Here is a 22,480-nt window from a genome sequence, read left to right on the forward strand (position 1 = left end):
ATTACAACATTGGTTCTGTTGCCGCACTGTTTTGCAGTATGTGTCAAGACTAGGACTAGGGTGTGGATTGTTTTCCCGAGGTGTGAAGCGACTGGATCGGAAATGGCGTGAAGGTAATGACATCTTTTAATTAATCCATCAAAAAGTGAAAACAAAAGGCGCTCACAGCCGAGGTACAAAACTTGGCTAAGAAAACAAAAACTATTACTATAACTTAAACTATGGACATGAAAACATGAACTAAAAAACTCACTAAACTGTGGCTTGAAAAAACTAAAAAAAGACTTACGCGGCAAGAAAAGAGCAGCATGAACTATGACCTGGACAGAGTACTCAGAGTGTCAAGAGTTCGGAGCATGAATGTGATGTCGCCAGGCTGACTGCCTGGCGACTACAGGCTTAAATAGTGGTGACGTGATTAACAATAGGTGCACGAGTCCAAATGAATCAGGTGCGTGACATGAGGACAGGTGAAAATTAATTGGTTGTCATGGAAACAAAGCAGGGAGTGAATTAACGGAAGCTGACAAAATCCAAAAACCAAACACAACATAGCCAAAGTAAACATAATCAGCAGGACCAGAGGTGGGTAGTAACGCGCTATATTTACTCCGTTACATCTACTTGAGTAACTTTTGGAATAAATTGTACTCCTAAGAGTAGTTTTTATGCAACATACTTTTACTTGAGTATATTTATAGAGAAGAAACGCTACTTTTACTCCGCTCCATTTATCTGCAATCAGGTCGCTACTCGCTACTTTTTTTTTATCGCTCTGTTAATGCACGCTTTGTTTGTTTTGTTTTTGTCAAGCACGCATTCAACATAAGATCTACGCATGCTTGCCTTTCACCAATCACATGCAGTCTATGTTGACGTTGGACCAATCAAACAGAGCCAGGTGGTCACGTGACCGTCACACATAGAACCCGATGTGTTGAAAAACTTATTGGGGTGTTACCATTTAGTGGTCAATTGTACGAAATATGTACTGTACTGTGCAATCTACTAATAAAAGTTTTAATCAATCAATCAATCAAAAGTGTAAAGGAAAAAAGACACTTTTTATTTCAACCATACTTCCCGTCAAAAGCCTAAAGGCTGATCGCACAGTTCCTGTCTTCACAATAAAAGCGCCGCTCCATCGCGCCTGCGCTAACAAAATAAGAGTCCGAAAGCCGGCGCAAACAAGCTAGCAAGCTACGGAGTTTGCCGCCAATGTATTTCTTGTAAAGTGCATAAAAACCAATATGGAAGCTGGACAAATAAGATGCCAAAAACCAACGACTTTCATGTGGTATTAGACAGGAAGGAGGAACTTTTTTTTCTCCTCCATTTGAAAACCGGGACGTTATCAGCAATACTGTCTGATTCCAATCAATGCAAGTCATCAGAATCAGGTAATACACCAACTTATATTCCTGTCTTCATGAAAGATAGGAATCTATATGTTAAACATGCATGTATATTCATTAAAACACCTTTAACATGTCAACAAAAACGGCAAAATAAATAAATATAAATTATATACTGTATATATAAAGGTATGTATATATATATGTGTGTGTGTATGTATATAAGAGGTAGATCACCTCGACTTGGTCATTTATTAAGTAATTGATAAACGTTGAAAAACTTATTGGGGTGTTACCATTTAGTGGTCAATTGTACGGAATATGTACTGTACTGTGCAATCTACTAATACAAGTTTTAATCAATCAATCAATCAATCAATGAATGCCTACTGAGGCTATGGTGCTGTTATGTTATTGTGGCTCAATTTGCCTTCATTTTTATTTTTATTTTAATGTATTATTATTTAATATATATTAGTTTTTTAGTTGCTTAAGAGATATTCCTGGCTCTGAATTTGCTCATTGCTATTTTTATGTTTTTGTGCATTATTTGTTGCCGTAATCATTAAACGAACAGGTTACTCATCAGTTACTCAGTACTTGAGTAGTTTTTTCACAACATACTTTTTACTTTTACTCAAGTAAATATTTGGGTGACTACTCCTTACTTTTACTTGAGTAATAAATCTCTAAAGTAACTGTACTCTTACTTGAGTACAATTTCTGGCGACTCTACCCACCTCTGACCAGGACATGACAGTATGCTTGCCAATAGATAACTTTGTGGTCATTTTTTAAAATTTTATTTTAATTTTCTCACGCTCTCCAAACCATTAGTAGCCCTTGAGTCTGCTTATCACAAAACTTTTCAATTTAAATTTTTTCCCATCCCTGACTAGTATTTAAAGTTCAGAACGTTCAACCAGCGATCCTGTTACAAGTAGTTTGAAAAACAATAGGAATATATCATGTATCGATATTTTCCATCACAGTCAAATCAAGAAATGGATGTGCAAAGCTCATCCGTGGTAGCAACATGCCTTGCACCTGCACCCCGAGGACCGCTGTCAACATGTTGACCTATTGATCAAGCTGCCCTGTAGCCTGCTAACAGTCCTCAATGAGAGCAGGTTAACAGAAAACACCCAAGACAGCAAGCTCAGGGTCAGGTGTAGCAGCAGTCACATAACATGGATGCTGGATTTATCCGGAAGCGGTGAATATTTAGAGCGATTATGTTATTTCCAAAATAGTAAACCACGATAATTAATTGAATATCATAACTTTGACGGATGTCATTTTTTTAACAAGTGCAGTGGTAGAAATCTGGAGAAACATTAAATGCCTGTGATCTTCAATCCCTCAGCTGGTGCTGCATTTAAAAACCGACATCAGTGTGTAAAGGATATCACCACATGAGCCCGGGAACACTTCCGAAAACCACTGTCAGTAACTACAGTTGGTCGCGACATCTGTAAGTGCAAGTTAAAACTCAGCGAAAGCCATTCATCAACAACACCCAGAAACGCCATTTTGACAATGTTTATTTAGAGACCCCGACAGTTATTTAACTAACTTATTTTGTACATAGTGAAATGATAAGTGTGACCAGTAGATGGAAATCACACATAAGAGATATGTGTAGACTGCAATATGATGGCAGTCACACATAAGAGATAAGTGTAGACTGAGATATGATAGCAGTCACACATAAGAGATACATGTAGACTGCAATATGATGGCAGTCACACACAACAGATACATGTAGACTGCAATATGATGGCAGTCACACATAAGGGATATGTGTAGACTGCAGTATGATGGCAGTCACACAAGAGATACGTGTAGACTGCAGTATGATGGCAGTCACACATAAGAGATACGTGTAGACTGCAAAATGATGGCAGTCATGCATAAGAGATACGTGTAGATTGCAATATGATGGCAGTCACACATAAGAGATACGTGGAGACTGCAATATTATGGCAGTCACACATAAGAGATACGTGTAGACTGCAATATTATGGCAGTCACACTTTACAGATACGTGTAGACTGCAATATGATGGCAGTCACACATAAAATATACGTGTAGACTACAGTATGATGGCAGTCACACAAAAGATACGTGTAGACTGCAATATAATGGCAGTCACACATAAAATATACGTGTAGACTACAGTATGATGGCAGTCACACAAAAGATACATGTAGACTGCAATATAATGGCAGTCACACTTTACAGATACGCGTAGACTGCAATATGATGGCAGTCACACATAAAATATAGGTGTAGACTGCAATATGATGGCAGTCACACTTTACAGATACGTGTAGACTGTAATATGATGGCAGTCACACATAAAATATACGTGTAGACTACAGTATGATGGCAGTCACACATAAAACATACGTGTAGACTACAATATGATGGCAGTCACACAAAAGATACGTGTAGACTGCCATATAATGGCAGTCACACTTTACAGATACGTGTAGACTGCAATATAATGGCAGTCACACTTTACAGATACGCGTAGACTGCAATATGATGGCAGTCACACATAAAATATACGTGTACACTGCAATATGATGGCAGTCACACTTTACAGATACGTGTAGACTACAATATGATGGCAGACACACATGAAATATACGTGTACACTGCAATATTATGGCAGTCACACTTTACAGGTACGTGTAGACTGCAATATGATGGCAGTCACACATAAGAGACACATGTGGCCTGCGATATGACTCAAGTAAACACCAAAATATTATAGCTTACATATCTTTTATGTATGAAAAGTGATCTATAAATACAGTTTGATTGAAAAAATCTCAACGTTTTATGCAACAACATTTTTTTTGGGTCAGTCCTGTACATATTTGCCAACCTTGAGACCTCCGATTTCGGGAGGTGGGGGTCGTGGTCGGTGGTGGGGCAGGGGGCGTGGCTGGGGGCGGGACGTGGTTAAGAGGGGAGGAGTATATTTATATGAAATACTTGAAGTCAAGTACTTCACATACATACATATAAGAAATACTTGACTTTCAGTGAATATTAGGTATATGTATATATATATATATATATATATATATATATATATATATGAAATAAATACTTGAATATCAGTGTTCATTTATTTACACATATACACACACATAACACTCATCTACTTTTTTTTTTTTTTTTTTCCCTTGGCCTGCACCCCCACTCCAGGGCCTAAGCTAAGACCAATTTTTTTAATTTTATTTGAATCTTCTATTTTTTTCTTCCCCACCCCCCCTTGTTTACCTGTATGTCATCTTTTTTGTAAGGGGCGCTGGAAGCCGGCAGACCCGTCAGCGATCCTGTTCTGTCTCCCTGTAATGTTTGTCTGATCTTGAATGGGATTGTGCTGAAAATTGTAATTTTCCTGAAGGAACTCTCCTATCTATCTATCTATCTACTCATTGTTGACTTAAGGGTTGAATTGTCCATCCTTTTTCTATTCTTTTTTCACTAGTACAGTAGATGGCAGTATTGTCCTGTTTAAGAGTGTCACAACATTGCTGTTTACGGCAGACCAACTGCTTTACGGTAGACGAAAACGTGACTGCTGTTGTTGTGTGTTGTTACGGCGCTGGGAGGACGCTAATGAAACTGCCTGACAATAAACCCACATAAGAAATCAAGAACTCACCCTTGATCATTCTATAGTTATAACGTCATTGGGCAGACACGCTGTTTATATTGTGGGTAAGCGGACGTGAAAACAGGCTGTACTTACTCAGGTCCGCATGGAGCTGGAGGGGGTGTGGCCTCCAGCTCTGCCTGAATTTCGGGAGATTTGCGGGAGAAAATTTGTCCCGGGAGGTTTTCGGGAGAGGCGCTGAATTTCGGGAGTCTCCTGGAAAATCCGGGATGGTTGGCAAGTGGTCCTGTAGTTGCCAGCTGAGTTTTTACTCGCTCAGTACAGAAGCAGACGGCCACACCCACTGGAGGAGTAAAAAACAGACAAATATGATAAGCTGGTCAGCGGACTCCAAAGTAGGATGGTGATTTATTGCACCTGACAAATGAAATGGGATCATCACCATCTAATAATTGTTTTGCAAAAAAACCATTTCCATTCATGCCAGCTGCAGTAATCACTCCCCACAGTTGCATTAACTCACTTTTATGCTTGCAAATATATCTCTCTGCAGTGTTCATATGAAGAATAGCTGGATAACTTCTTTTTTTTTGTTTTTTTGCTCTCTCTGTCATTAACCTGGCGCCCTGCCAGCCTGCTCGCTGTGACACTGACCCGCTTCCCCTAATGAGCTGGAATTACTACAAATTAGGCCAGAGACAGGACGCTCCTCTTCCAGGTCTGTGGGATGCGGATGTAGTGCCGCGCTGGAGGTAGAATAGATAATAGAGCGTGCACATGAGCATTGGAGATTGTGTGACTTGGGGCCGGATTTTCGGAGATCCAAAAGCAGTGAAGTTAACACGTTGCGTAAATGGTAAATAAAAACAAAATACAATGATTTGCAAATCCTTTCCAACCTATATTCAATTGAATAGACTGCAAAGACAAGATACCGTATTTCCTTTGAATTGCCGCTGGGGCGCTAATTAATTTAAAACCTCTTCTCACTCCAGCACTTACCAAAGGCATGCAGTAAAAATTGGAGTGTGATGTAAGGATACCATTTTGAAAAGCACATTTAATAAAAAAAAAAATATTATGGTCTTACCTTTACTTATAAATATAGCCCATGCCAGATCCTTCTGATCAAAAGCATCAATAACTTGTTTATAGAAGTCAATCAATCAATCAATCAATCAATGTTTATTTATATAGCCCCAAGTCACAAATGTCTCAAAGGACTGCAAAAATCATTACGACTACAACATCCTCGGAAGAACCCACAAAAGGGCAAGGAAAACTCACACCCAGTGGGCAGGGAGAATTCACATCCAGTGGGACGCCAGTGACAATGCTGACTACGAGAAACCTTGGAGAGGACCTCAGATGTGGGCAACCCCCCCCCCCTCTAGGGGACCGAAAGCAATGGATGTCGAGCGGGTCTAACATGATACTGTGAAAGTTCAATCCATAGTGGCTCCAAGACAGCAGCGAGAGTCCCGTCCACAGGAAACCATCTCAAGCGGAGGCGGATCAGCAGCGTAGAGATGTCCCCAACCCATACACAGGCGAGCGGTCCATCCTGGGTCTCGACTCTGGACAGCCAGAACTTCATCCATGGTCATCGGACCGGACCCCCTCCACAAGGGAGGGGGGGGGACATAGGAGAAAGAAAAAGGAGGTCTAAAAAGGAGGTCTATTTAAAGGCTAGAGTATACAGATGAGTTTTTAGGTGAGACTTAAATGCTTCTACTGAGGTAGCAAGTCTTCCTTATCTTTCTTCAGTTTTAAAAGTCTCTGTCTCGATGGATATCGTCTTCTATTACGTCCTCCAGCACATATCACGTCACTCTTTGTCACTTCTTCTGCAGCCGAGTAGTCGCAAGAAGGATCAGTAGCGCCCTCTACCACCAGCGGGCGGGAGTCATTTAATGACTCATATTTGACACACGCAGCTACGGTATTGGGGGTTCCCAGGACCACCAAGGAAGGACATGGCTTGAGCTGTTTGACTATGTTTATTTTTCAATAAAACCTCAGTCCAGGTGGCTCTTCCGCTCCTCCTCTCCGCTCGCTCGCCGTCTCCTCGCCGCCTAATGTCTGTTGGACCGTCGGCTCCACCTCTCCACAGGTATATTAATAAAACATAGCTCCTTACTGTTCTTTTTAGCATACCGGTATTCAATAGCTTGGACCTTAAATCCTACTGAATAGCTCTTAATCTTCTTCCCTTTATGCGATTTCAAATGACCTCCTCCATTTTGATAACGATGACAGGCATAGCTCGGTTGGTAGAGCGGCCGTGCCAGCAACTTGGGGGTTGCAGGTTCGATTCCCGCTTCCGCCATCCTAGTCACTGCCGTTGTGTCCTTGGGCAAGACACTTTACCCACCTGCTCCCAGTGCCACCCACACTGCTTTAAATGTAACTTAGATATTGGGTTTCACTATGTAAAGCGCGTTGAGTCAATAGAGAAAAGCGCTATATAAATATAATTCACTTCACTTGTGACGTCACGAATTTGACCCGGCAGTAATTCAAGGCAGGTGCATACTATATCAGTGCGGCAATTCAAGGAAATACGGTACTTAACGTTTGAACTGGAAAACGTTGTTATTTTTTGCAAATACTTGCTCATCTGGAATTGGATGCCTGAAACATGTTTCAAAAAAGCTGGCACGGGTGGCAAAAAAGACTGAGAAAGTTGAGGAATGCTCGTCAAACACTTATGTGGAACATCCCTCAGGTGAACGGGCTAATTGGGAACCCCCTGATTGGGTACGAAAGCAGCTTCCATAAAATGCTCAGTCATTCACAAACAAGGATGGGGTGAAGGTCACCACTTTCAATCAATCAATCAATCAATCAATAATCAACATAGCCCTAAATCACAAGTGTCTCAAAGGGCTGCACAAGCCACAACGACATCCTCGGTTCAGAGCCCACATAAGGGCAAGGAAAAACTCACAACCCAGTGGGATGTCAATGTGAATGACCATGAGAAACCTTGGAGAGGACCGCAGACGTAGGTGACCACCCCCCCTCTAGGGGAGACCGGATGCAATGGACGTCAAGTGGGTCTAACATAATATTGTGAAAGTCCAGTCCATAGTGGATCTAACATAATAGTGAAAGTCCAGTCCATAGTGGATCTAACATAATAGTGAGAGTCCAGTCCATAGTGGATCTAACATAATATTGTGAAAGTCCAGTCCATAGTGGATCTAACATAATAGTGAAAGTCCAGTCCATAGTGGATCTAACATAATAGTGAAAGTCCAGTCCATAGTGCATTCAACATAATATTGTAAGAGTCCAGTCCATAGTGGATCTAACATAATAGTGTGAGAGTCCAGTCCATAGTGGATCTAACATAATAGTGAGTGTCCAGTCCATAGTGGATCTAACATAATAGTGTGAGAGTCCAGTCCATAGTGGATCTAACATAATAGTGAGAGTCCAGTCCATAGTGGATCTAACATAACAGTGAGAGTCCAGTCCATAGTGGATCTAACATAACAGTGAGAGTCCAGTCCATAGTGGATCTAACATAATAGTGAGAGTCCAGTCCATAGTGGATCTAACATAATAGTGTGAGAGTCCAGTCCATAGTAGATCCAACATAATAGTGAGAGTCCAGTCCATAGTGGATCTAACATAATAGTGAAAGTCCAGTCCATAGTGGATCTAACATAATAGTGAGAGTCCAGTCCATAGTGGATCTAACATAATATTGTGAAAGTCCAGTCCATAGTGGATCTAACATAATAGTGAAAGTCCAGTCCATAGTGGATCTAACATAATAGTGAAAGTCCAGTCCATAGTGGATCTAACATAATAGTGAGAGTCCAGTCCATAGTGGATCTAACATAATATTGTGAAAGTCCAGTCCATAGTGGATCTAACATAATAGTGAAAGTCCAGTCCATAGTGGATCTAACATAATAGTGAAAGTCCAGTCCATAGTGGATCTAACATAATAGTGAAAGTCCAGTCCATAGTGGATCCAACATAATAGTGAGAGTCCAGTCCATAGTGGATCTAACATAATATTGTGAAAGTCCAGTCCATAGTGGATCTAACATAATAGTGAAAGTCCAGTCCATAGTGGATCTAACATAATAGTGAAAGTCCAGTCCATAGTGGATCTAACATAATATTGTGAAAGTCCAGTCCATAGTGGATCTAACATAATAGTGAAAGTCCAGTCCATAGTGGATCTAATATAATAGTGAAAGTCCAGTCCATAGTGGATCCAACATAATAGTGAGAGTCCAGTCCATGTGGGGCCAGCAGGAGATCATCTTGAGTGGAGACGGGTCAGCAGCGCACAGATGAGTGGTCCACCCCGGGTCCCGACTTTGAACAGCTAGCGAGTCTTCTTTAGTCACCTAATAAGCTCTCCACGCAGGGGAGGGGTGGCAGATCAACTGGTCTAAAAGGGGGGTTTATTCAAAAGGCTAGAGTATACTGAGGTAGCATCTCTAACTGTTACCGGGAGGGCATTCCAGAGTACTGGAGCCCGAATAGAAAACGCTCTATAGACCGCAGACTTTTTTTGGGCTCTGGAAATCACTAATAAGCCTGAGATTTCCGGTTGTCCTGAAGAATATGGAGGTAATCCTCTGTAGAGCTTGCCCTCTAGTGGGTTCTTCAGACCACCACAGACTGCCAGGAATTCAGGATATAACAGTTTTATTTTTATCAGATGGTGCAAACTTGAACTTTGAACTTTCACAGTATCATGTTAGACCCGCTCGACATCCATTGCTTTCGGTCCCCTAGAGGGGGGGGGGGGGTTGCCCACATCTGAGGTCCTCTCCAAGGTTTCTCATCGTCAGCATTGTCACTGGCGTCCCACTGGATGTGAATTCTCCCTGCCCACTGGGTGTGAGTTTTCCTTGCCCTTTTGTGGGTTCTTCCGAGGATGTTGTAGTCGTAATGATTTGTGCAGTCCTTTGAGACATTTGTGATTTGGGGCTATATAAATAAACATTGATTGATTGATTGATTGAAAGTCTTTTGCTTTTCGACACAGTTTCTTTCAGCAGCCCTTCCAACTACCACTACTCGTTTCATCACGGCTGCTCCTAATAAAGGGCGGCAGGTGATTAGCTAACAAGGCCCACCTGTGCCATCTACGGGGTCCTGACACACCCCGTTTCGCAGCAGGCCCACAGGCCACGCCCCCTCCACATCCTCCTTTTTCATTGTCCCATTTACTCTCTGTAAAGATCCAGTTCTGTTGCTAGCATAATACTACCACCACCATGCTTGACAGTAGGTGTGGTGTTCCTCGCATGAAAGGCCTCAATTTTTCTCCTCCAAACCTATTGCTGGGTTTTGTGGCCAAACGTGTTTTATCTGACCTCACATGGACAAAGATAAGACCTTCTGGAGGAAAGTTCTGTGGTCAGATGAAACAGGACGCAATCCACTTTGCACACGTTCACCAGCTTTGCATGTGCTATTAAATGTGCACATGTTTTAGTACACGCAAACTGTTAGTAAATAAGGCCCGCGGTATTTAGCCTGGCAGCTCTGGTAAGTTTTTCTGAGATGATTTGTATGAGCACCTGCTGTTCAGGCGCCCGCCTACATAGTCGGTCTTTAACCCCTGCACACCTGGCGACTACTGTGAGACCAGCCACCTCTCTGACCCGGCTCAAATGTTTATTCATTTATTTATGGCGGGCTTGGAAATCATCCTCGGGTCTCTTGTGGCGCTGAGAGGGAAATTTATGCATGGCAGCGGAAAGTAATTAGGCATCAATTAACTCATGCTAATGTGCACGCATCAGGGTTTTTTTTTTTGTTTGTTTGTTTTTTTTTCCTAATAAGAACCCGCCTGTTCGCTAATTTGTAAAAACTGTTTCACACAGACGGGAACAGACTCGGAAGCTGGAGGAATTAGGAATCAGAGTCGAATTCGGAGAGCGGCTTGAGATGTGAAGAAAGAAAGATGGGTGGGGGAGTAGGGGAAACGTGGTCGGATTTTATTCACCCTGGCCTGGAGTGGCGTTCTTAGGAGGACTGAGACGAAGGGAAGTGGGGCGTTTATTTGTTGATTCGCTCTTAACAGGCTGCTGGTGAGTAAGGGAACCCCCAAAGGTAGAATCGTGTGTGTGTACTTTAAACCCACTCCTTCCTTGGCCTTGTCTTTTTGCCAGGAGCTTTTAAACTCTGGCGTTAACAGCTGACAAGCTGCTCCAGCCAGCATAAAACATGCCATGGTTAGTAAGTAAGCTGTCACGCCAGGGTCACATATTTCTGTGCGGGTCCTTTCCCCAAGATGCAGCAGGAACTCTGGAGGCAAGACGCAGGTAAGAATATGGTTTATTGTCTATAAACCAAACGATAGAGATGCATGCCACTCGCACGGGGAGCAAAGAACGAGCTAGAGCTTCTATGTTTCCTTAAACAACAAGCAAAGTGTGCTGGCTCCGCTACTGTATAACATCTATACCAACGACCAGCCAATGGACCAGAACACTCAACGATTCATCGACGCTGACGACCTCTGTGTAACATCTCAGGAGAGTAGAAACAAACCTCACCTCAGCCCGAGATGAGCCACTCCTCTACTATGAGCAAAACAATCTACACACAAACCCTGCGAATTCCCAAGACTGCTCGTTCCATCTCCAGAACCGGGATGCGAACCGACCTCTTAAAATCAAATGGTCTGGAATACCACTTGATAACTGTATGAACTCTGTCAACCTTGGCGTAACCCTGGACCGAGCTAGGGCTTCTATGTTACTTTAAACAACAAGCAAAGTCGCTGGCGACGACAGAAGAACGGCCTACCTCAAGGTAGTGTGCTGGCTCCACTACTGTATAACATCTATACCAACGACCAGCCAATGGACCAGAACACTCAACGATTCATCGACGCTGACGACCTCTGTGTAACATCTCAAGAGAGTACGTTTGAAGCGGTAGAAGCCAACCTCACCTCAGCCTGAGATGAGCCACTCCTCTACTATGAGCAAAACTATCTACACGCAAACCCCGTGAAGACCCAAGTCTGCTCGTTCCATCTCAGGGACCGGGATGCGAACCGACCTCTTAACATCAAGTGGTCTGGAACACCACTTGAGAACTGTACCAACCCTGTCTACCTTGGCGTAACCCTGGATTGAGCTAGCGCTTCTATGTTACTTTAAACAACAAGCAAAGTCGTTGGCGACGACAGAAGAACGGCCTACCTCAAGGTAGTGTGCTGGCTCCACTACTGCATAACATCTATACCAACGACCAGCCAATGGACCAGAACACTCAACGATTCATCGACGCTGAGGACCTCTGTGTAACATCTCAAGAGAGTACGTTTGAAGCGGTAGAAGCAAACCTCACCTCAGCCCGAGATGACCTACTACTCTACTATGAGCAAAACTATCTACACGCAAACCTTGCAAAGACCCAAGTCTGCTCGTTCCATCTCAGGAACCGGGATGCGAACCGACCTCTTAATATCAAATGGTCTGGAATACCACCTGATAACTGTATGAACCCTGTCAACCTTGGCATAACCCTGGACCAAGCTAGGGCTTCTATGTTATTTTAAACAATAAGCAAAGTCGCTGGCGATGACAGAAGAACGGCCTACCTCAATGTAGTGTGCTGGCTCCACTACTGTATAACATCTATACCAACGACCAGCCAATGGACCAGAACACTCAACGATTCATCGACGCTGACGACCTCTGTGTAACGTCTCAGGAGAGTACGTTTGAGGCGGTAGAAGCAAACCTCACCTCAGCCCGAGATGAGCCACTCCTCTACTATGAGCAAAACTATCTACACGCAAACCTTGCAAAGACCCAAGTCTGCTCGTTCCATCTCAGGAACCGGGATGCGAACCAACCTCTTAACATCAAATGGTCTGGAATACCACCTGATAACTGTATGAACCCTGTCAACCTTGGCGTAACCCTGGACCAAGCTAGGGCTTCTATGTTACTTTAAACAATAAGCAAAGTCGCTGGCGATGACAGAAGAACGGCCTACCTCAATGTCGTGTGCTGGCTCCACTACTGTATAACATCTATACCAACGACCAGCCAATAGACCAGAACACTCAACGATTCATCGACGCTGACGACCTCTGTGTAACGTTTCAGGAGAGTACGTTTGAAGCGGTAGAAGCAAACCTCACCTCATCCTGAGATGAGCCACTCCTCTACTATGAGCAAAACCATCTACACACAAACCCTGCGAAATCCCAAGTCTGCTCCTTCCATCTCAGGAACCGGGATGCGAATCGACCTCTTAACATCAAGTGGTCTAGAATACCACTTGAGAACTGTGCCAACCCTGTCTACCTTGGCGTAACCCTGGACCGAGCTAGCGCTTCTATGTTACTTTAAACAACAAGCAAAGTCGCTGGCGACGACAGAAGAACGGCCTACCTCAAGGTAGTGTGCTGGCTCCAGTACTGTATAACATCTATACCAACGACCAGCCAATGGACCAGAACACTCAACGATTCATCGACGCTGACGACCTCCGTGTAACATCTCAAGAGAGTATGTTTGAAGCGGTAGAAGCAAACCTCACCTCAGCCCGAGATGAGTTACTCCTCTACTATGAGCAAAACCATCTACACGCAAACCCTGCGAATTCCCAAGACTGCTCGTTCCATCTCCAGAACCGGGATGCGAACCGACCTCTTAAAATCAAATGGTCTGGAATACCACTTGATAACTGTACGAACTCTGTCAACCTTGGCGTAACCCTGGACCAAGCTAGGGTTTCTATGTTACTTTAAACAACAATCAAAGTCGCTGGCGACGACAGAAGAACGGCCTACCTCAAGGTAGTGTGCTGGCTCCGCTACTGTATAACATATATACCAACGACCAGCCAATGGACCAGAACACTCAACGATTTATCGACGCTGATGACCTCTGTGTAACGTCTCAGGAGAGTACGTTTGATGCGGTAGAAGCAAACCTCATCTCATCCCGAGATGACCTACTCCTGTACTATGAGCAAAACCATCTACACACAAACCCTGCGAAATCCCAAGTCTGCTCCTTCCATCTCAGGAACCGGGATGCGAATCGACCTCTTAACATCAAGTGGTCTAGAATACCACTTGAGAACTGTGCCAACCCTGTCTACCTTGGCGTAACCCTGGACCGAGCTAGCGCTTCTATGTTACTTTAAACAACAAGCAAAGTCGCTGGCGACGACAGAAGAACGGCCTACCTCAAGGTAGTGTGCTGGCTCCAGTACTGTATAACATCTATACCAACGACCAGCCAATGGACCAGAACACTCAACGATTCATCGACGCTGACGACCTCCGTGTAACATCTCAAGAGAGTACGTTTGAAGCGGTAGAAGCAAACCTCACCCCAGCCTGAGATGAGCCACACCTCTGCTACGAGCAAAACTATCTACACGCAAACCCCGTGAAGACCCAAGTCTGCTCGTTCCATCTCAGGGACCTGGATGCGAACCGACCTCTTAACATCAAGTGGTCTGGAACACCACTTGAGTACTGTACCAACCCTGTCTACCTTGGCGTAACCCTGGATTGAGCTAGCGCTTCTATGTTACTTTAAACAACAAGCAAAGTCGTTGGCGACGACAGAAGAACGGCCTACCTCAATGTAGTGTGCTGGCTCCACTACTGTATAACATTTATACCAACGACCAGCCAATGGACCAGAACACTCAACGATTCATCGACACTGACAACCTCTGTGTAACATCTCAAGAGAGTATGTTTGAAGCGGTAGAAGCAAACCTCACCTCAGCCCGAGATGAGTTACTCCTCTACTATGAGCAAAACCATCTACACGCAAACCCTGCGAATTCCCAAGACTGCTCGTTCCATCTCCAGAACCGGGATGCGAACCGACCTCTTAAAATCAAATGGTCTGGAATACCACTTGATAACTGTACGAACTCTGTCAACCTTGGCGTAACCCTGGACCAAGCTAGGGTTTCTATGTTACTTTAAACAACAATCAAAGTCGCTGGCGACGACAGAAGAACGGCCTACCTCAAGGTAGTGTGCTGGCTCCGCTACTGTATAACATATATACCAACGACCAGCCAATGGACCAGAACACTCAACGATTTATCGACGCTGATGACCTCTGTGTAACGTCTCAGGAGAGTACGTTTGATGCGGTAGAAGCAAACCTCATCTCATCCCGAGATGACCTACTCCTGTACTATGAGCAAAACCATCTACACACAAACCCTGCGAAATCCCAAGTCTGCTCCTTCCATCTCAGGAACCGGGATGCGAATCGACCTCTTAACATCAAGTGGTCTAGAATACCACTTGAGAACTGTGCCAACCCTGTCTACCTTGGCGTAACCCTGGACCGAGCTAGGGCTTCTATGTTACTTTAAACAATAAACAAAGTCGCTGGCGACGACAGAAGAACGGCCTACCTCAATGTAGTGTGCTGGCTCCGCTACTGTATAACATCTATACCAACGACCAGCCAATGGACCAGAACACTCAACGATTCATCGACGCTGACGACCTCTGTGTAACGTTTCAGGAGAGTACGTTTGAAGTGGTAGAAGCCAACCTCACCTCAGCCTGAGATGAGCCACTCCTCTACTATGAGCAAAACCATTTACACACAAACCCTGCGAATTCCCAAGTCTGCTCGTTCCATCTCTGGAACCGGGATGCGAACAGACCTCTTAACATCAAATGGTCTGGAATACCACTTGATAACTGTATAAACTCTGTCAACCTTGGCGTAACCCTGGATTGAGCTAGCGCTTCTAAGTTACTTTAAACAATAAGCAACGTCGCTGGCGAAGACAGAAGAACGGCCTACCTCAAGGTAGTGTGCTGGCTCCACTACTGTATAACATTTACACCAACGACCAGCCAATGGACCAGAACACTCAACGATTCATCGACGCTGAGGACCTCTGTGTAACATCTCAAGAGAGTACGTTTGAAGCGGTAGAAGCAAACCTCACCTCAGCCCGAGATGACCTACTACTCTACTACGAGCAAAACCATTGACACGCAAACCCTGCGAAGACCCAAGTCTGCTCGTTCCATCTTAGGAACCGGGATGCGAACTGACCATTTAACATTAAATGGTCTGGAGCACCACTTGAGAACTGTACCAACCCTGTCTACCTTGGCGTAACCCTGGACCGCACCCTCTCCTTCAAGGAACACATAAACACCAAACTAAAAGTCAGCTCCTGAGACAACATCTGACGGGAACTGACAAAATTCCAAATGGGGAGCCACAACACACACACTAAGATGTACTGCTTTGGCCCTGTGGCAAAGTATGTTCTGTCTCGGAGAGATCAACCCATGCCAAGAAACTCAACACAGCACTGAACAACACCTGACGTTTGATCACTGGTTTCTTGAAGCCTACCAACCTGAACAACCTACATATCCTCGCTGACAATGCCCATGTAGATGTGAGAAGGGAAGTTGCTAGCCGAGTAGAGTTCACAAAATCTACCAGTGATGAACGCCACCTCCTCTATGGACGTGAACCCTCAGCCCAACGTCTGAAGTCAAGGAGAAGCTTCCTCAGCAATGTTCAGCCCCTAACAACATCTCGGAAAGAAACCAGACTCCAGCTATGGACACAAAGACTGGAGAAAGACCCCTCCCTTCTGAAGACCTGCCCCCTGGGTCAGAAACACCATGGATCCAGTGGGAGACACTAAACCGCCTGAGAACAGGAACAAGGCAATCAAAAGCTGCTATGGCCAGATGGGGCTACAAAACCGGCCCAACCACCTGCGAATGCGGAGAAGAGGACCATACGATGCAGCACTGCCTTGTCTGTCCTCCGCTACCCAACCAGCGTAGCTTAAAAGATCTCGCAGAGTTCCACGGCCATGCAAAAGACTGTGTAAAGAAATGGGAAAATGTCATACAACCACATGCTTCAAAGACACGAAAGGAAGAAGCGCGGAAGCTTAGCATATAAACAGGAATCCAGAATCACAGAAGCAGAGAATCATCAAATGAAACGTGTTGCATGGAAGCAAACAAGAAAACCAGACCGTGTCCGGCGAAAGACAGGAATAAGTAGCTCTCTGATCAGTGCCTGGCAGCAGGTGAGTGTGCCGAACACTAATCAGAGGCAGGTGAAACCAATCTGCGCCCATGGCAACCAAAACACAAACCCAGGTTATAAGGCGCAATGTTGAGTTTGGAGAAAATGAAATTATTTCAAAGGCCTACTGAAATGAGATTTTCTTATTCAAACGGGGATAGCAGCTCCATTCTATGTGTCATACTTGATTATTTCGTGATATTGTCATATTTTTGCTGAAAGGATTTAGTAGAGAACATCGACAATAAAGTTCGCAACTTTTGGTCGTTAATAAAAAAGCCTTGCCTGTACCGGAAGTAGCAGACGATGTGCGCGTGACGTCACGGGTTGTGGAGCTCGTCACATCTGAACATTGTTTACAATCATGGCCACCAGCAGCAAGAGCGATTCGTACCCAGAAAGCGACAAATTCCCCATTAATTTGAGGGAGGATGAAAGATTCATGAATGAGGAAATTTAGAGTGAAAGACTAGGAAAAAAAAGGCGATCGCAGTGGGAGTGGTTCAGATGTTTTTAGACACATTTACTAGGATCATTCTGGAAAATCCCTTATCTGCTATTGTGTTGCTAGTGTTTTAGTGAGATTAAATAGTACCTGAAAGTCAGAGGGGTGTGGCGCCAGAGTCTCAGAGGGAAGTCACGGCAGCTGCAGCAGGACAGAAGCTCCGCTGATGTCTCCGGAAAGAGGCGACTTATTACCACAATTTTCCTACCGAAAACTGCCGGTTGACATGTAGTCGGGATCCATGTTCGCTTGACCGCTCTGTTCCATAGTAAAGCTTCATCTTCTGGAATTTTAAACAAGGAAACACCGTGTGTTTGTGTGGTTAAAGGCTAAAAGCTTCCCACCTCCATCTTTCTACTTTGACTTATTCATTAATAAATGAACAAATTGCAAAAGATTCAGCAACACAGATGTCCAGAATACTGTGTAATTATGCGAATAAAGCAGACGACTTATAGCTTGGATCGGGCTGGAAAATAATGTCCTCTACAACCAGTGACGTCAAACGCACGCGTCATCATTCCGCGACGTTTTCAACAGGACACTTTGCGGGAAATTTAAAATTGCAATTTAGTAAACTAAAAAGGCCGTATTGGCATGTGTTGCAATGTTAATATTTCATCATTGATATATAAACTATCAGACTCTGCAGCATCGCGTGGACATCGGGGGCGGTACCTCTGGATTGGCAGACCGGGGTGGTGGTTCCTCTCTTTAAGAAGGGGGACCGGAGTGTGTGTTCCAACTATCGTGGGATCACACTCCTCAGCCTTCCAGGTAAGGTTTATTCAGGTGTACTGGAGAGGAGGCTACGCCGGATAGTCGAACCTCGGATTCAGGAGGAACAGTGTGGTTTTCGTCCTGGTCGTGGAACCGTGGACCAGCTCTATACTCTCGGCAGGGTTCTTGAGGGTGCATGGGAGTTTGCCCAACCAGTCTACATGTGCTTCGTGGACTTGGAGAAGGCATTAGACCGTGTCCCTCGGGAAGTCCTGTGGGGAGTACTCAGAGAATATGGGGTATCAGACTGTCTTATTGTGGCGGTCCACTTCCTGTATGATCAGTGTCAGAGCTTGGTCCGCATTGCTGGCAGTAAGTCGGGCACATTTCCAGTGAGGGTTGGACTCCGCCAAGGCTGTCCTTTGTCACCGATTCTGTTCATAACTTTTATGGACAGAATTTCTAGGCGCAGTCAAGGCGTTGAGGTGATCCGGTTTGGTAACCGCAGGATTAGGTCTCTGCTTTTTGCAGATGATGTGGTCCTGATGGCTTCATCTGACCGGGATCTTCAGCTCTCACTGGATCGGTTCGCAGCCGAGTGTGAAGCGACCGGGATTAGAATCAGCACCTCCAAGTCCGAGTCCATGGTTCTCGCCCGGAAAAGGGTGGAATGCCATCTCCGGGTTGGGAAGGAGACCCTGCCCCAAGTGGAGGAGTTCAAGTACCTAGGAGTCTTGTTCACGAGTGAGGGAAGAGTGGATCGTGAGATCGACAGGCGGATCGCTGCGGCGTCTTCAGTAATGCGGACGTTGCATCGATCCATTGTGGTGAAGAAGGAGCTGAGCCGGAAGGCAAAGCTCTCAATTTACCGGTCGATCTACGTTCCCATCCTCACCTATGGTCACGAGCTTTGGGTCATGACCAAAAGGATAAGATCACGGGTACAAGCGGCCCAAATGAGTTTCCTCCGCCGTGTGGCGGGTCTCTCCCTTAGAGATAGGGTGAGAAGCTCTGCCATCCGGGAGGAACTCAAAGTAAAGCCGCTGCTCCTTCACATCGAGAGGAGCCAGATGAGGTGGTTCGGGCATCTGGTCAGGATGCCACCCGAACGCCTCCCTAGGGAAGTGTTCAGGGCACGTCCAACTGGTAGGAGGCCACGGGGAAGACCCAGGACACGTTGGGAAGACTATGTCTCCCGGCTGGCCTGGGAACGCCTCGGGATCCTCTGGGAAGAGCTAGACGAAGTGGCTGGGGAGAGGGAAGTCTGGGTTTCCCTGCTTAGGCTGTTGCCCCCGTGACCCGACCTCGGATAAGCGGAAGAAGATGGATGGATGGATGGATACATAAACTATCAGACTGCGTGGCTGGTAGTAGTGGCTTTCAGTAGGCCTTTAAGTGCGCCTTGTAGTCCTGAAAACTACGGTAACCTAAATAGTTTTACCACTCTACTGGGTATCATTATCATGGAAAGTCTGGGAACACTTGGAAATGTATTTCCGCAGGTCATTTGGGAGGAAACTCACCAAGTTTTGTCAAATCCTAGGTTAATAAAAGTTTATGGTTTGGGAAAAGTGGCTGCACACGAATCACTGCATCCCTCGCGCACACGTGTCATTTTTTCAAAAATACGAGACAGTCGGAGAGCGCCCTGGTCCGCTATTCATTTCTCTCTGAATGACCACAGAGTGCATTAAGAGACATCTATTAGCACGAGCGAGCGTTAACCCGATAGCGAGACGGGCCCGAGGAAGCGCAGACCCGACACTGCTGGTCCACATCCAGGTGGTTTTGAACATGAGACACCCTCCCGTCCTTGCTTCTGTAACGGATCACACGGCGCGTAACTTAAGAGCGAAGCCTGTAAGAGCTCTTACGGTTATACGGATCTAACCGCGGACTCTTCATTTAGCCGCAATCCAACGGGCCGTTTCCCATCATAACATGGGAACGGATTACTGTACCTAATTTAGATTGTGTTTCATCAATTTCGCTTTGCGAAAAGACTCCGACCGCTGGCTTGCATTGTGGGTAATTACCAGCTGCCAGTTCCCCCCCGACATAATCAGCTACTTTTGACAGGTGAGTTATTAAATTGTCCCCCGTACCTGATAAACATATTAATTTATTTCAAGATAGATAATTTCATCAATGCAGGCGTCATATCGTATACGAGGCAGACGATACCCTCTCCTTTTTAATTATACAAATATCAGAGTTGTCAGAACAGTGACAGATTTTCAGACTTCTCCTCACCGCCGCTTTTCCCACCGTGAAGTTTTGATTAAAACTGCTCGCACAGCGCCGATGCTTGTCTATAAAATCATTTTTAAAAGCTTTGTTTCATCCTCAAGTGCGCCTGATTTATAACATTACCCCGCTCGCCTCGGTAAAAACGTCTTCAATCAGTTTTCATTCAACATTAAAGCTTCGAGCAGCAAATCGTCGGCCGCGTCCTCAAACTTGGGGTTATGTCAGTTTGACTGACATTTATGTGCTTCGTAGTTTGGCTAAATTACTTGAGGCTCACTGTGTGTGTGTACGGATTTAGCTTTTAAGGTTTAAATCTGTCACTCTGGAGGAAACAAATAGTTTACACATATCAAACAAAAAATAGCAAAGTAGAAGTGTCCAAAACCCTTGTCAAGGAATTTTGTTCTGCAAAAATGTTTATGGAGAGTTTTGATGTATATAAATATAGGTACACTATTTGAAAACATGTATAAACCACATCAACATGTATTCTTGCTGTAGGAGCACTTGCATTCTAAGGAGAGGAGCTACACTTAAAAAAACAGCTGGGTAACTAACGGACCAAACCAATGCTGAGTTGATTTAATTGCGTCCTCAAACTTGGGGTTATGTCAGTTTGACTGACATTTATGTGCTTCGTAGTTTGGATAAATTACTTGAGGCTCACTGTGTGTGTGTACATATTTAGCTTTTAAGGTTTAAATCTGTCACTCTGGAGGAAACAAATAGTTTACACATATCAAACAAACAATAGCAAAGTAGAAGTGTCCAAAACCCTTGTCAAGGAATTTTGTTCTGCAAACTTGTTTGTGGAGTTTTGATGTATAAAAATATAGATACACTATTTGAAAACACGTATAAACCACATCAACATGTATTCTTGCTGTAGGAGCACTTGCATTCTAAGGAGAGGAGCTACACTCTAAAAAACAGCTAACTAACGGACCAAACCAATGCTGGGTTGATTTAATTGCGTCCTCAAACTTGGGGTTATGTCAGTTTGACTGACATTTATGTGCTTCGTAGTTTGGCTAAATTACGTGAGGCTCACTGTGTGTGTGTACGGATTTAGCTTTTAAGGTTTAAATCTGTCACTCTGGAGGAAACAAATAGTTTACACATATCAAACAAAAAATAGCAAAGTAGAAATGTCCAAAACCCTTGTCAAGGTATTTTGTTCTGCAAACATTTTTGTGGAGAGTTTTGATGTATAAAAATATAGGTACACTATTTGAAAACATGTATAAACCACATCAACATGTATTCTTGCTGTAGGAGCACTTGCATTCTAAGGAGAGGAGCTACACTCTAAAACACAGCTGGGTAACTAACGGACCAAACCAATGCTGGGTTACTTTAACCAGGACCTGAAACTTGGGGTTATGTCAGTTTGACTGACATTTATGTGCTTCGTAGTTTGGCTAAATTACTTGAGGCTCACTGTGTGTGTGTACATATTTAGCTTTTAAGGTTTAAATCTGTCACTCTGGAGGAAACAAATAGTTTACACATATCAAACAAAAAATAGCAAAGTAGAAGTGTCTAAAATCCTTGTCAAGTTTTTTGGTTCTGCAAACATGTTGGTGGAGAGTTTTGATGTATAAAAATATAGGTATACTATTTGAAAACACGTATAAACCACATCAACATGTATTCTTGCTGTAGGAGCACTTGCATTCTAAGGAGAGGAGCTACACTCTAAAACACAGCTGGGTAACTAACGGACCAAACCAATGCTGGGTTAATTTAATTGCGTCCTCAAACTTGGGGTTATGTCAGTTTGACTGACATTTATGTGCTTCGTAGTTTGGCTAAATTACTTGAGGCTCACTGTGTGTGTGTACGTATTTAGCTTTTAAGGTTTAAATCTGTCACTCTGGAGGAAACAAATAGTTTACACATATCAAACAAAAAATAGCAAAGTAGAAGTGTCTAAAACCCTTGTCAA

At 44.2% G+C, this 22,480-nt stretch overlaps 1 protein-coding gene across 3 annotated transcripts in view; it reads right to left on the reverse strand.

Moving 5' to 3' along the window:
* Positions 1-5,125: 5,125 nt before the first annotated feature.
* LOC133537496 (uncharacterized) overlaps positions 5,126-22,480 on the reverse strand; it is a 379,400-nt gene continuing 362,045 nt past the window's right edge. For all 3 annotated transcript variants that reach the window (XM_061878553.1, XM_061878555.1, XM_061878556.1), the window contains one exon: positions 5,126-5,335. The gene's annotated coding sequence lies outside the window, so the exon portion shown is untranslated. The remainder of the gene's footprint in view (positions 5,336-22,480) is intronic.

Source organism: Nerophis ophidion, linkage group LG18 (assembly GCF_033978795.1).
Source record: "Nerophis ophidion isolate RoL-2023_Sa linkage group LG18, RoL_Noph_v1.0, whole genome shotgun sequence".
In the NCBI taxonomy this organism is placed as follows: Eukaryota; Metazoa; Chordata; class Actinopteri; order Syngnathiformes; family Syngnathidae; genus Nerophis; species Nerophis ophidion.